We start from the raw sequence: 15,721 nt of genomic DNA, 5'->3' as shown, positions 1-15,721 counted from the left end.
GACCAACCAGGAAACATTTTCCTTTGACCTCCATCAGAATGCAGACTGAACATGAAGTCGGGAAGTCAGAGGAAATTGTTGGTGGAGCTGCATTTAAAACTCAGCGGTGGAAATCAACTCACAAAGAAGGCAAAGCACGGCACAAGAACTGAAACACCACTGACTGAACCATGCAGAGGATGTACCATGTGGTCGACAGGCAGGTGATGAGATGAGAAATATGCATTTGTTACATTAATTCATCTTGGTGTGACGCTTTCTACAGTTACAGGTGTTATGAGCTAGCTTCTCCTGGACACGTCATCACAGGGTTTGTTAGTGAAGATGTCAGACTCACTCAGTGCAGGCTCGGCCAGATAGCTGTAGCGCTTACGTAAGGCTAGAGATGCAAAGGTATGACGTCGTTCTGGCTTTTCAGTCTGCAACAATAGCAAACAACACAAACACCTATCAGTTCCGGGTCAGCCTGCATCACACAGAGCTGCCGGTCAGCCGACCGTACAGCCTGCCTCAGTCTGAAAGGTAAAGACAGGGTGGAAACATGGCAGCAAGGTGACCGTTAAAGGTTCTAAATGTAAGAATCAGGGAGTCGGTGTGGGCCTTCAGTCAGCGCGCTTCACGAAGCTAACGCAGCAGACGCTTCCCACAACTGTCACTGTCACTTCCTCCAACAGGACGCTTGGTGGATTCACGCCACTGTGTGTGGGTTCTGTTTGTTCACCTCCTGTACTGCAGGCGCGGTGATTGAAACTGAGACAAATAAACTTACAGCAGCGCAGATGAGACGTCTTCTACTACCTCTGAATGAACCATGATCCAGTTCAGAAGCTGAAAAAATGAGGGAGGAAATGACATGTGACCAACAGGACCAATCAGCTGCTGTGGTTGGTGTTGGAGCTGTGCAGTTATCCTCATGGGGAGGCGCGCGGAGCTGGGGTGGAGGTTCGATGGCTGCTACCTCCAACACCAATTCACTGTTTATGCTTTGTTATTGTTTATTCAAGACAATCTTAAGTATTTAGCTAGCAGGCTAAAGCTAACGAGCGCTGGAGTGAGCATGACGTCGCCAACGTTTGTACATAAGATCAGGTGCGTCCTTCTCACGCCAGGAAGTCTTTAAGATCCAAGTCATGGTGAAAACACATTCTTACATGTAGAACCTTTAAGAGTCCAGTCCTCCGGTCTGTTAGCGCTACATTAAATGAGCTAATGCCTAGCTAGTCATATTAGCTTCAGTTAGTCATGATGTCTACAAACTAAAGGCTTAAAAGTGTAAACATTACATCTACTTATATCACAGAGAGCGCAGAGGGACACAAAACAAGTGGTTGATCATTTCTGTCATAAGTCATGCAGAGCTGAGCAGCTACAGGAGCTAGTTCTGCCCAAAGAGAAGCGGAAGAAGGAGGCTATGAGAGCAAAGCAGGGCGCTGTAGGCCTAACGCAAAGGACAGCACATGGTGGGGAGGGTGTGCTTTACCTCGTCCTCGGCATCTGACTCCACTTCCTGGTTCCCAAGATGCATTGCAGGAACAGGGGGAGTAACATAATGGAAAGCAGGGGAAAGAAACATCAGGGTGTGAAAAGGAGTGATTGACAGAAGCTCCAAGAGAAGAGAAGCCACTTCAGCAAATGGAAAAAAAAACACAACACACAAAATAAAGCAACAAGCCACAAAACAGCAGCCACAACAACTGAAGCCCTCAGCCAAAACAAAAGCACAGCAAACAGCCAATGAGAAGAGCCCGCTGCGTATAACCACAGAGAGAAGCTTTAAACAGATAAAAGACACAGCAGTCAGTCTGTCCGTCGGCCGGCACAGGGCTCCCTGACCATGGACATGGTGATGAGGTGACGACAGAGGAGCGTTCACGCCTCCTTACCTTCTTCACTGCAGGCAGGGTGATGTTCAGGTTGCACACGGCCGTCTGCGGCAGGCCTTTGATGCTCTTACTGTCCTTCAGGAAGGTCAGGCGGCCGCAGGGATCCTGACTCGGATCTCTGACCTGTGACAGACACACACACCTTATCAATGCTGGTATCAGATCCACTGTATGTCCAAAAGTATGTGGACGCTCAGCCTCCATCAGTGTCTGCTGGCCTCCATGTTTCTGCTTCCAGCATTTGTAAAGTCTGATGAAGAGGTCAGAGGTTAGGCCAGACCAGGTCCTCACACTGTGAGGATCATTTCTGTGAGTTTTTTTGTGCAGAGACACACAGTGATCATCTGAGTCCTCTGATCGGCTCTAAACCTGCAGCAGTGATCAATGAATGGAGGTCTGGACTGTTCTTTGGAAACAGGAACATTTGCACATGTGTCCATTTACTGTTGGTCACATGGTGTGTCTCACTAACAGAGGCTGGTGTGTGTAGTGCATGTTGTGGTCCTGAGTGCAGTGTGACCTATTTAACAGAAACAGAACAAATGATGCAGCAGGGTTCATCAGTGACTGCATTGATGGTGGATCAATAACGACTGAGGGCGGCTAGAACCAGTTCACAAAGCAGAGAGGGGCTGGCGGCCTGTTGGAGTACCTTCACACAGAAGGGCAGGCGGTTCTCCTTGAAGGCGTAGAAGTTGAGGACCAGCTGCTGACCAGCTTTGGTCAGAGGAGCCAGGTTGCCGTAGCAGTCTACGTAGATGGGCCGGCCCTCCAGAACCTGCAGGAAGAACACGGCTCAGGTCATAAAGGCTGTTTCTGAAAAGTGTTGGAGCGGATGTGGAGCAGACATAACCCCGCACCTCGATGTCTTTGCTCCGTGCCACCTCCTCAAAGTTCTCCTGCTGCTCCAGGGTTTTGTCCACCTTGTCATCCGTCATGCAGAAGCACCTGAGCCTGGACTCCACCGGGTCGTTCATCTTGGCGAACACCACAAACTTGGCCATGTAGGGCACACAGATCAGCTCCCTGTACAACTGCATGGCCAAGCCCACCGTCTCCGGGATCTGGTGACAGTCTGCTAACCAGAACCTGCACACATGACCAGCACACAGGGTGAGAAACAAACACGCCACAGAGGGGGGTCTGTGTGACGCAGGCTCACCTGGCAGAGACGTTAGTAGTGAAGGAGACGCAGTCGTTGACGAAGGTGAGCGGTGTGGTGCCCGTGATGTCCTCCCACTGCGCGGTTGACGTTCCGCCTGCACACAACCTACCGTGAGAACCACCTCTGTCTGAAATGTACGCAGCGGAACAGCTGACACCGACCTGTGATGCTGCAGAGGAGCCGCAGGCACGGCGTGCTGTCCCCCTTGTAGCCGTTGGTCAGCCCCTCCCCTGACAGCGGCGGCACTGGGATGGTCATGGTGATGGGCTTGTGGAACTTCCTCCTTCTGGGCTCCACGGTGACGATGGGGCTGAAGGTTGCTCGGTTACCGAGGATCTTCTTCACGGTGTCGTCGGGCACCGGCTGGGCCTGAGGAGCGGTGGTGTGTGTTCAGTTTGTGTGCACATACATGTGTGTGTGTGGTACTGTCGGTGGTGTCGTCAACTCACCTGCAGTCCAACCTTGATCTTCTTGGTTAACGCCCCCTCGGGGAAGGAAGCCTGGACCAACGGCACACTGCGGCTGCACAAAGTCCCGCCCTCCGGTCCCATCTGATGGGTCTCCTGTCTGATCCGGGACACCACAGCAAAGTATTGCGGGAAGTCCTTGGTGATGATGCGGCAGATCCTCTTCCTCTCCAGCTCCTCGGGACTGTCCAGCTCTGCAGGGGGGAAACAAGAAGCAGCTGGACTCAGAGCTCCTCGTGTTTGATTGGCTCAACACTGACCATGGATGACGGAGCAGAGCACCACCCTCAGCAAGGACGAGAAAAGAGGCCTCACCTTCGTCCATCCCGTTGAGCAGCTGGTTCAGGTCGTCGGTCTTGCAGTCGTACAGATGCTCCTTCCAGGTCTCTCCATTCTCGCTGCGCAGCAGGATCAGCTCCCTCTCCTGACCTCGCATGGAGCCGAAATGTGGGATCTCCACGATGACGGGCCTGAGAGGAGCAGACGTCAGAAACGTGAGAAGTAAATAATGACTTTTGTTTCTGACAATAAAAAGCAGGATGTGGTGTGATGCCTCAGGACATTCAGAGGGCGGCGGCCAAGCTGCACAGCCCCTATTTAAACAAGACAAGATGGCGGCACAAGATGGCGGACAGACGCTCGCAGACCCTGCAGAGGCCTCACAGCTCTCACTGTGAGAGGTGGAGGCCGCCATCACCGCCAACGTGTGAGATCTGCCTCAGCAGGCGCATGAAATCATGACGACCCAACACAGACCTGAACCTGAACCCAGCACTAACACACACACACACACACACACCATTTATATATACTCGTTCACTTAATGATTGTTTGTCACGGTGAGATCACTGTAATGAACTTATTGATGCATAATTTGTATTTTAAGCAGGATCTTTATCTCACAGCTGTTTAAATGATATTAAATAATAAACGCCTGGGATCAGGCGTCTCTCTGCATGAAGCTGAGTGTGATGTCACAGAGCGTCCATCTTTTTTTCGCAGCGCTGGGCTAGTGGTGAGTGTGTCACCGCCTCCTCGTGCGTAAATAAATATGAAACACTGCGCTGGGACCAGCAGGATGAACCGATCTTCAACATGGAGTCATGGGAAGCAGCATGATGCTCGGCTGGAGGAGGAGGAGGCGCATGCTCAACAAGCGCAGTCCAAACAGCCAATCAGAACCCCACATTCAGTGAGATGAGCGGCTGCTGAGAGCCTGAATAACACAATGAATGCAGCTGTGATGGGTCCAGTAGTTTTAGGAAGAAGCTTAAAGACTGTTTCTGACTGAGTTCTTCCCAAAACCACACAGAGATGGTAAAAACAAATCCACCAGCATGATTCAGCCTCGCCGAGTCACAGCAGGGCGGAGGAGGAGCAGGGGGAGCAGGGGAGCCATGTTTGGTTCCTACCCAACAAATCTAGTTCCTCTGGGTCCCAGCTGTAGCACGGGACTAACCAGGCTCTCGCCTTCATTAAGGGCTGGCAGCTTTCTGGGAAGGTGTAGTTTACTGTGGCCAAAACACACACACAGAGGAACACACACACACAGAGGAACACACACACACATTCGCACACACAGAGGAACACACACACACAGATATAAGGCGGGCAGCTGGAGGTGGTGATGGTGAGAAGCAAGGGGAAGGAGACTTCAGGTCACACAGGGTTCCTGCACATCTTTGCGTTGTGTTTTTGTTGACCTCATTTTCACAGCATCACAAATGTCCACAGCAGTTTAAACCAACACCAGCAGCTCGTCAGGTGAGAAGGACCAGACTAGCTGACCAGCACTCGGCTGTCTGTGAGCCGCAGACAGAGTTTAAACACCGTAAAAAACAAGTCTGAGTTTAGAGGAAGTGTTCAAATGACACACAAACTCACATCCTCCCCCCCTCCCCCGTGGACACGGCCCCCCACACTGTGCCTCCACACTGTGCCCCCCACACTGTGCCCTCCACACTGTGCCCCCCACACTGTGCCCTCCACACTGTGCCCCCCACACTGTGCCTCCACACTGTGCCTCCACACTGTGCCTCCACACTGTGCCCCCCACACTGTGCCCTCCACACTGTGCCCCCCACACTGTGCCCTCCACACTGTGCCTCCACACTGTGCCTCCACACTGTGCCCCCCACACTGTGCCTCCACACTGTGCCTCCACACTGTGCCCCCCACACTGTGCCTCCACACTGTGCCTCCACACTGTGCCCCCCACACTGTGCCCCCCGCACTGTGCCTCCACACTGTGCCTCCACACTGTGCCTCCACACTGTGCCTCCACACTGTGCCCTCCACACTGTGCCTCCACACTGTGCCCCCACACTGTGCCCTCCACACTGTGCACCGAGCAGTGACACACACACAGGCTGCAGGCATCTCTGCGCTGTGCAGGAACCCTGATCAAAGCTCCAGTGAGGATTACACAGAGAAAGAATAAACTCACCCGAGGAACTGAGCTCCCGCCGGGCCCACCTCCACCAGCCGGCTGGCCAGGCCCTCTCCCTCCACCATGGGCGGAGGCGACGCCAGCTTGTGCCTCTTCACCAGCCGACAGGTGATCCTGGTCGGCGCCGTGCACTTCCTGGGTGGGATGATGATGCGCATGCCGTTGTGACGACTTCCTCTCATGGAGCCGCCACGGGCGTCCACCATGAAGCTGACCAGGAACCTGATGGGGAGGAGAGGAGGAGTGAGTGGTGACGGAGCTGATGGAGATGCTGGCCCTCCATGCTGTGCTCCTCACACCGACAGAGCAGGAGGAACCCGAGGAGGCTCCTGCATCAGCTCTGACCACAAACACAGGTCGGCTGACCCAGGAGCCTCCCCGTTCCCTGTGTGTCTCCCACATTAGAAGGACGTGTGGGCCTGTGTGTAACTCACACACACACACACACACACGCACACTGTGTGCCACTTCCAGGGCTCCATCCTGTGAAGTCTCCCTCAGACGTGTCAGGTGGATCCTTCATGAGCGTATCCCAGGGTTCACTGACAGGAAGTCAGATGACCAGGACACACCTCTGTCCAATGTGTCCCTGAACTGGGACACAGCTACACACACACACACACACCATGCAGTACAGTGGGATGGTGTGTTAGTGTGTCTGTGGTTAACAGTTGTTCCTGTTGTGATGCCTGTAAACTCATATTGAACACATCTCTGCAAACAGATCAACACACAGCAGGACTGAGTGAGAACGGGTCATGGGGGTGAGGACCAAACACGATGTGGTGAGTGAAGGGGCAGCCAATCACAGTCAATCACCTGCTGTCGTACTGCGGGAGCGGAGAGGAAAAACTGCAGGATGGACGACAAAGCAACAACAACACCGTCACCAGGGAGACCTGCACTCTGTGCACCTAGTGGTGAGGAGAGAGACTGCAGCCAGCTCATCAGCCCTGCTGTGACTACATGAGGACCTGGAGGTCACAGTGCTCGTCTCCTCTGACCTCAGGTGACCTCAGCAGCTCTGATCAGTGTTACAACACAGTAATTACAGAGGAGGCGCTGTGACGCCAGCCATGAACAGAGATGAAGACAAACTGAAGGCTGGAGGAACCAAAGACAAACTGCATCCTGTCCTCCTGTCCTCGTGGTGCTTACCCAGAGTGTATGGGGGAGGAGACCAGGTTGACGTTATCCAGAGCGTCTGCCGTCCAGCTATACCTCCTCAGAGAGTCGCTGTCAACATCTTTGGCCACCGCCAGATGCTGAGGAGGAGACAACAAGGTGAATCAGTGCTCCTGCAGGAGTCCTCCAAGGACTTCACAGTGAATCTGAATGTGTAACGAGGATCCAAAAGAAAAGAAAACCAGCGTCCAATGAGGACAAATGAATCAATAGAAATGAAGCTGTCAGCAGACTCTCAGTGTGTATTTGCACCCAGGTGAGAACAGCAGCTTGTCTCTGCCTGTTATCCACCAGGGTGTAAATATCTGCCACAGGAGACCTGTGAGCGTGGGAGTGGGCTCCATGCTGTGATGAGAACTGAACACTGTGGCACGGTGACTCTACCTTGTTGTGCTGCTCTACAATGAAAGACCTTTCCTTACAGAGCATCTGCAGCAGTGTGGGAGGAGAGAAGCTGTTACCGAGCAGCCGGAGCATCACAGAGCAACAACACAACGCCTGCCCTGAATCCAACCAGGGAGCAGCTCAGGACTCCTGCCGCAGGGTCAGGGGGCCCTCCACCAAACCCAGACTATCCCAGAGCCACCAGGAAGAAACCAGCAGCGCAGAATCCTGCTGCTGGGTCTTCACTGTGTGCTGCTCTGGGACCAACAGGCAGCTCATTTGGAGCCGCTGTGTCGGGCTGCCGATAAGTAAACCGGGTCTGCACAGATCTGCACAGATCCACAGAGCCTAATGTTCACCATCCCCATGAACTTTATCTGATCAGTTAGCTTGGCGTCTTCGCCTGTTGCCAGTGTTGCATCACATCCTACAGATGTGCAGCCTGCCTGTGTGACTTCAGCGCTCGGTGTGCTACCTGTAAGAAGAGGATCAGGTCTTCACCTGATGTTTCCCTGCATCCTGACAGTAAGGGCCATCACAGTAATCCCTCGCTGTGCTAACTGCTAATCTCATTTCCTCTTTAGCATAATGTAACGGGATTGGTCGTCATACATTGGCACCGTCTCAGCTGTAAGAGGATTGGAGACCGGCCTGGCTTCTGGAGACAGGACGGCGCCTCTCATGAAGTCAGTGACAGGCAGATTACAGTGAGCGTGTGCGGCGTACGTACCATCTCCTTGGAGGGCGCCAGGATCTCCTCGATCATCATGCTGTCCCGTGTGAAGGAGCTCCGGTTCAGCGTGTTGGACCTATCAGAACTGAAGGAACGCAGGCTTGGTGTTGTTGTCGTAGTAGATTACCAAGACAACAGTCACAGTGATGGAAGAAGGGGAGGGGAGGAGGAGGATGAGGAGGATAAGGAGGAAGAGGAGGAGGGGGATGAAGGTGAACAGAAAAAAAACAAACACATTAAATGCATGCAGCTTCCAGGAACCTGCCTGAGTGCCAACAGAACCGTCAAACATCAGTGATCTGTCACAGGCGCTGTGTGGGTGGAGGAGACCTCCATCACCGCCTGCACGATGCCATCAGCCTTTGTCATGGCAACATCAGCGCCAGTCCACCAATCAGAGACCGCAGCTGATCTGACCTCACAGAGCTGCCACTCGTTTCAGGCCTGCATCCTGCCAGGATAGACCCTGATGCACTGAGCAGGAGGAGCAGAGACCTCCATGTCTCCTCCTGCTCAGGCGGGAGGTGTAGTCCCTGCAGCAGGCCCTGGGTCAGCCGCGGGCCTCCACTGCTGAACCCCTGCCGGGAGACGTCCCAACCAGCTGCTGGTCCGCCTGAGCTGGAGCAGCAGCGGCTTTCTGCTCTGCTGAACCCAGAGCTTCAGTGATCAAACCTCCAGCTGCAGAATGACGAGGAGGAACACCCCTCGACACCGCTGAGGGCCCGAGCAAACAGCAGATCTGTTTACATCTGTTTTCCTGAAGCTCTCGTTAAACGAGACGTTCAGGCCTGCAAACAGCGCAGCGTCTCTCTGAGGACGCCGCCTGAGCTGCACGGGTGTCTTCAGGTGGTGCAGGTGTCTTTATGGATGGGAGCTGGTCAATGAGACTCTGTGTGTGTGAAGATGGTTCAGTCCAGCTCAGGTCCCTGGAAGCTCAAAGAACTCCACACAGAAACCAAAATGATGCAAAGCTTCACCTTTGTGTCAGACCCACAAAGAGCCAAGCATGACAACAGTCCAACACAAAGCAAACACACACAGGCTGCGCTCTGCACACACAGACACACAAAACACACACCGTGCCTGCTGTTAGACAATCATTAGTAAGACATGTATGTGTTACACTGGACCACAGAGTCGTGATTCTGAAAGCCACCGACGGGTCTGTGAGGGGGGGGGGGGTCAGGGCGGGGCGGGGGGGGGGGGGGGGTCAGGGGCGGGGCGGGGGTCTCTTCATGCCTTCAGCCTTACCTGACTTTGGGACTAACATTAAGAACGGACATGAGGAGAGAATAAAACACCATGAGGAGGAAACACAGGCAGAATAAGCACACACAACCACACACACACACACACATGCACACACATACACACACACACGCATGCACACACATACACACACGCACACAGCTGGAGGTCATGGAATCAATGTGTCATTTCCTGTGGCTGCATGTGTGTCAGATGATCAATGACTCCTCCCCTCTGCACAGACATCGATTCTTCATAAAAACAAAGTTCAACAGCCGCAGACTGAACTCTGACCAGGAGGAGGAGCGAGAGTGTGTGTGTGTGTGTGTCAGATTTACTTCTTCTGTGAAAACTTTAGTTTAAAGTCTACAAACAGCTACACACACACACACAACCCTGGCAGGTGTCTGCATGCAGCACCTGTCTCTGGCCTGCTTGCAGTGACACTGATCATGCGATCAAGTCCAGGAAGCAGAGCAGAGGTATTAAAATGTGGAGCAGCAGCCACCATGACTGCAGCTGACGGTGGGATTAGAAGACGCGGTGAGTGCAGCTCCTGCAGCAGGTGGAGGGGGGCGCTCACAGGCTCTTTCACTGCCTGTGATGTCATGAGTGAAACATTTGAATACACAAGAAGTAACATAAACCCTGGGCCATGTGTCCGAGGCTCTGTCAGGAAGGTCACATCCACAGAAGTTTCACAGAGCAAAACCTTCCAGGCTCACTGAGCAGGCACCATCTTGATGGTTTAGCTGCTGCTGCTAACATCTAAAGTTCAGTCATAGGATGGCGCTCTTACCTCTGGGACCGTGCACCGATGCTGAAGCCCATGTAGCCCTCCTGAGGCAGCGAGTCGTCGCCCAGCTCCCGCAGGTCCTGCGGGGCCAGATACTTGTCCGTGTTCCCCGTCATCGCATCGTCACCTGGTGGTTAGAAGCACAGAGAGCGTGGAGGAAGATGAGGAGTCAGTGTCCCGCTTCTTCAATATGAACACAGTGAGCCTGCAGATCAATGCAGCCTCCACCCAGAGCCAACGGCTGAACAGAGTCCCAGTGATGGAGTCTGTGTGCAGCAGGAGCAGAGGGAGCAGAGGGAGCAGCAGGAGGAGCAGGAGGAGCAGGAGGAGCAGGAGCAGCAGGAGGAGCAGGAGCAGGAGCAGGAGCAGCAGGAGCAGCAGGAGGAGCAGGAGGAGCAGCACGCCGCTCCTCTCACACTTACTGTAGCTCCCAGCCCGCTGAGGAAAGAGCCGAGGGGAGGAGAGCAAGTGCATGCAGGCGGAGAGAAAAGAAGGCATTCCAACTACACCCCCCCATCCCTCCTCACCCCCTGCTGCTCCACCCCTCCCCCAAACTTTCTCTCAGACCCCATCTGGCCACATTCCAGCCGCTCACTCACCTCCGGCTTTGAAACACTTCATTCTTCGGGAGGATTTCAGCTCGCACTAACTTTTCCTCCACTTCTAACCTCGCTCTGCCGCTCTCTCTCTCTGCTGCACACACACCGCCTGTCTCTCTGCCACACTAACAGATCGGCTTTCTCCCGCCTACCCAGCCTGCTCCAGGATTATCCACTGTGTGTGTGTGTGTGTGTGTGTGTGTGTGTGTGTGTGTGACAGACACCTACAGCTCACTGCAGGACAGAAATAGTAAGTGGGTGTGTGAGTCAGACTTGTTGTATAAACTGTGCTGTGTGTATTGCAGTGTGTAACCTCACAGGTCAGACTGCTCCTCCTCATCCTCAGGATGTCACACACTCACATCCAATAAATATGGAAACAATCAATCCGATCTCTGATCAATCAGCCTCAGAGGTGAACTCTGAGCCGAGCATGGCAGCACTTCATCCATCCGGACTTTATTTAAATCAGCTGAGCTCTGGAATGTTGACTCATTGATTATCTGCAGTGCATTGATCAGATGTCCTCTTTAGAAGCAGCAGCTGTTAGATGTAGGACAGCAAACAGTCAAACCACAAACAGACCCTGAAGCGGTTAATAGAACAAGTTGTGACAGCAGTAAACTCATTTAGAAATCCAACTCCTGGTTCAGATTTCTTCATGCTGGACCAACAAATATGAACAAACACAGCACAGAGGCCTGTTAGTGTGTGTGTGTGTGTGTGTGTGTGTTATTGGAGAGGTTAATCATTGCTTCACTCTGCTGCTATGTGAGTGTGTGTTTGTGCGCCTCAGGTTACACTGCATGTATTTTTAGATGAGAAATTAAAGATGGGACGCTCAGCTGAAGCTGTGCAGCCAGAACACGCAGTCAGAGTCACACACACACACACACACACACACACACACACACACACACACACACACACACACACACACACACACACACACACACACACACACACACACACAGTTTAGTGGCGTCACTCCACACACTCACTGTGGTTAGCTCACACTGTGTGCACTTACAGGAGTAGCTGATGCAGATGTTTCCAACATCCATCTCTGTTTGAACACAAGCACAAATCTGAGTGTTTGTGTGTCTCTGCCATGTCTTCACCCCCCCCCCCCCCCACACACACACACACAATAAGGTTCCACTGTTTAAATGTGTTTCTGCAGGCTGCATTTCAGCCCTTCATGTGACGACCTAAAGCTGAAAGCATCCATTCTTTATCATCAGAAAGAAAGTACTGATAAAACACATCAGCGAGTGTCGTCAGGCACCGGCCAGGGGTTCAAGTGTGACCGCAAAGAGGACAGACACACACAGAGTAAACACACACACTGACACACAGCAGCTGTCTGTGTGTCAGCTTTGTCTCAAATGTGTGAAACTACAATAAAGCAGCACAAAGGGTCTGTTATACACACACATACAGGACGCCGTATGCAGACTGTCGCCATGGCAACCAGCAGAATCCCCTGCATGAGAATCCTGCAGCAGGAGCAGCAGCAGCGATCCCGCAGACATCACCCAGCACCGAGTTAAAACGAGGCAGCGAAAATAAAGAAAAGTGTAGAAAAATCTAAATAAATGAAAATACCTTCCTCCACATCAGAGAAATAGTCCTCTGTGAGCATTTCAGGCATGTGGGCCTTATGGACTGTGTGTTCAGACGGAGGAGAGGCAAAATAAGACCGACACAAGCAAAAAGCAAATCAAATGGGAACAAACATGAAAAACAACAACGCCGTCTCCATGACAACAAGAGCTTTACCTTCATCATCGGACATGTCCAGCACCTCGTTCATGGTCTCTGGGACGTTCATCTTGTGCTTCTCGATCACGGTCTGTCAAACATTTTGGAGTAATTAACAAAATAAATCTGCTTTTCAGAGCGTGTGTGTGATGTCATGATACACACCTGAGTGGTCAGCGTCTCCTCGGTGACCACTTTAAGTGTGTCCACCACAGAGATGTAGCCCAGCCTCCTGGCGATGGACAGTGCGCTGTTCCCGTTCTGCAGGGAGAGAATGCAGCAGGTCGGACAGACATTCAGCGGTGAGACGGGAAAGTTCGTATCTGAGCGTACTGACCGCCGTGAGCTCGTTAGGAGAAGCTCCGTACTGCAGCAAGCAGTTGATGATGTGTGTGTGTCCCTGCTGTGCAGCCTGATGCAGAGGTGTGTATCCATTCTGAAAAGTGACAGCAGAACGTGAGACCGGTGCAACAGTGAGCGCACAGCGACGCACAGCGCCCCGCTCAGCGTCAGAACCTGCGCTAACAGTCCTCCACCTTGGTCTTTTGGCGTTGACTTTGGCCTGATTTTTCAGCAGGAAGTGGACCATCTTCACGTTACCATAGTGACAGGCCACATGGAGAGGACTGTACCCCAGCTGGTGACACACACAGAAAGAACATGAATGTAAGTGACTGAGGCTCTTGTGTTGTGTGTGAGAATGGAGACCTGGACTCACTTTGGTCTCCGGGTCTATGACGGCTCCATGGTTGACTAAGACCTCTGCAAACATTGACTTTATCCTCCTGGGCAGCCAGGTGGAGCGGAGTCAGACCGGACTGAGCACACAGACAGAGACAGACAGAGAGAGACAGAGACAGACAGAGACAGACAGAGACAGACAGAGACAGACACTGATTACAGCCTGATGCATCATCACGGGGGGGGGGGGGGGCAGGGACGCGCTCACACCTTGTTGCCCATGTTGACGGGAGCGTCCCGAGCCAGCAGCAGCGTCACAATGTCCACGTTTCCTTCCTGCGCCGCCAGGTGCAGCGGCGTGATGCCCTGCCGGGTCACCGTGCTGGTGGAGGCACCGTACTCCAGCAGCGTGGTGGTGATCTCCATCTGGTTCTTCTTGGCTGCAATGTGGAGCGGAGTGTAGCCGTTCTGGAAGCACAGAGACGTTTCCTCAGCTGGACAGCGTTACACAACTGACACATGACTGACACAAAGCTACACGACTGACACACAACTGACACACGACTGACGCACGACTGACACAAAGCTACACGACTGACACACAACTGACACACAACTGACACAAAGATACACAACTGACACACAACTGACACACAACTGACACAAAGCTACACGACTGACACACAACTGACACAAAGATACACAACTGACACACGACTGACACATGACTGACACACAACTCACGCACGACTGACACACAACTGACACACAACTGACACAAAGCTACACGACTGACACACAACTGACACATGACTGTACACAAAGCTACACAACTGACACACGACTGCACATGACTGACACACAACTCACGCACGACTGACACACAAACTGACCACAAACTGACACAAAGCTACACGACTGACACACAACTGGACACATGACTGACACAAAGATACACAACTGACACACAACTGACACATGACTGACACAACTGACACACGAACTGACACACAACTGACACAAAGCTACACGACTGACACACAACTGACACACAACTGACACAAAGCTACAGAACTGACACATGACTGACACACGACTGACACACAACTGACACACAACTGACACACAACTGACACACAAAGCTACACAAGAGCAACACATGGAGGTTACTGATGGCAGGTCAGCTGACTCTCTGTGAGCCAATCAGAGGGTTCGGAGCCTCAGGAACCTTCCATGTTTTTACTGACTCACCTTTGCAGCAGCGTGCGGTGATGACCCCTGGTTCAGCAGCAGCAGCGCCACCTTCTGGTTGTCGTAGTGTGCAGCCACATGCAGTGGAGTTAGCCCACTCTGAACACACACACACACACACACGTGTTGTTAGGCAGTGGTACATTCAGAGCGCTGCAGTGTGAGGTGGCGTGGCCGGTACCTTCCCGGCAGCGTCCGGCGGAGCGTCTTTCTGCAGCAGCAGGTTGGCGACCTCCATCTTTCCGTACTTTGCTGCCACGTGCAGCGGAGTGAAGCCCTTCTGAAGGACACACAGAGGAGTGTGAAGGTCACACACACACTTCACAGACGTCTCCTGCTAAACTGTTAGCATGACAAGTTCAAATGAGTTCAACTGATCCGAGTGTGTGTGTGTGAGGGAGTGAGCAGGCGGTGCTACACACACACCGTCAGCGTAGGCCTGAAGCTCTTAGCACGAGGAACTGAGTCCATCGTTAGAACAGATCAACACACACATTCATCCAAACTCTCTTTTCTCTGCAGACTCTGCACACGCCTGGACAGACACACACGTGTGTTTAATCACTCTGCTCTGTCACGACAACATGGAGCTGTGTGTGTGTGAGGTGGTTCCTTAGGCGATTAAATGCAGACGTGCCTCATCGAGTAGCAACATGTAGGGCTGCAGTTCCTCCTGCGGCCACATCGGGCTCTAACAGGAAGTTGTGTTACCTTGGTTGTGGCGCCCAGACTGGCTCCATGCTCCAGCAGCGCCGCCGCGATGTCCCTGTGTCCCTCCTGGCAGCCAGGTGCAGGGGTGTGTACCCGGAGCTTGGTTGTGGCGTCCGGGCACGCGCCGTTGGCCAGCAGCTGCTGCACGATGTCCGGCTTCCCGAGGCGGCTGGAGATGTGCAGCGGACTCTGATCATCCTGGCGGGAAGAAGAGCCAGAGGAGCGAACAACACGTTACTTATCCCAGAAATGCATCTGTTCAGAACGGAACAGGAACACACCTCTCTCTGTATGAAGTGAGTGTGGCTGTGACGGCCTACCTTGGCCTTGGCATCGACCTGCGCTCCGTTCTGGATCAGGTATCGCACAACGCTTGACTGACCGCCCTTGCCGCCATGTGGAGCG

At 53.0% G+C, this 15,721-nt stretch overlaps 1 pseudogene; it reads right to left on the bottom strand.

The window, feature by feature from the left end:
- LOC114437864 (ankyrin-3-like) overlaps window positions 1-15,721 on the bottom strand; it is a 39,376-nt pseudogene that overhangs the window by 19,070 nt on the left and 4,585 nt on the right.

Source organism: Parambassis ranga, chromosome 6 (assembly GCF_900634625.1).
Source record: "Parambassis ranga chromosome 6, fParRan2.1, whole genome shotgun sequence".
In the NCBI taxonomy this organism is placed as follows: domain Eukaryota; kingdom Metazoa; phylum Chordata; class Actinopteri; family Ambassidae; genus Parambassis; species Parambassis ranga.
Note: the sequence above shows the minus strand (reverse complement) of the source record. Positions and strands in the feature narration are given on the sequence as shown.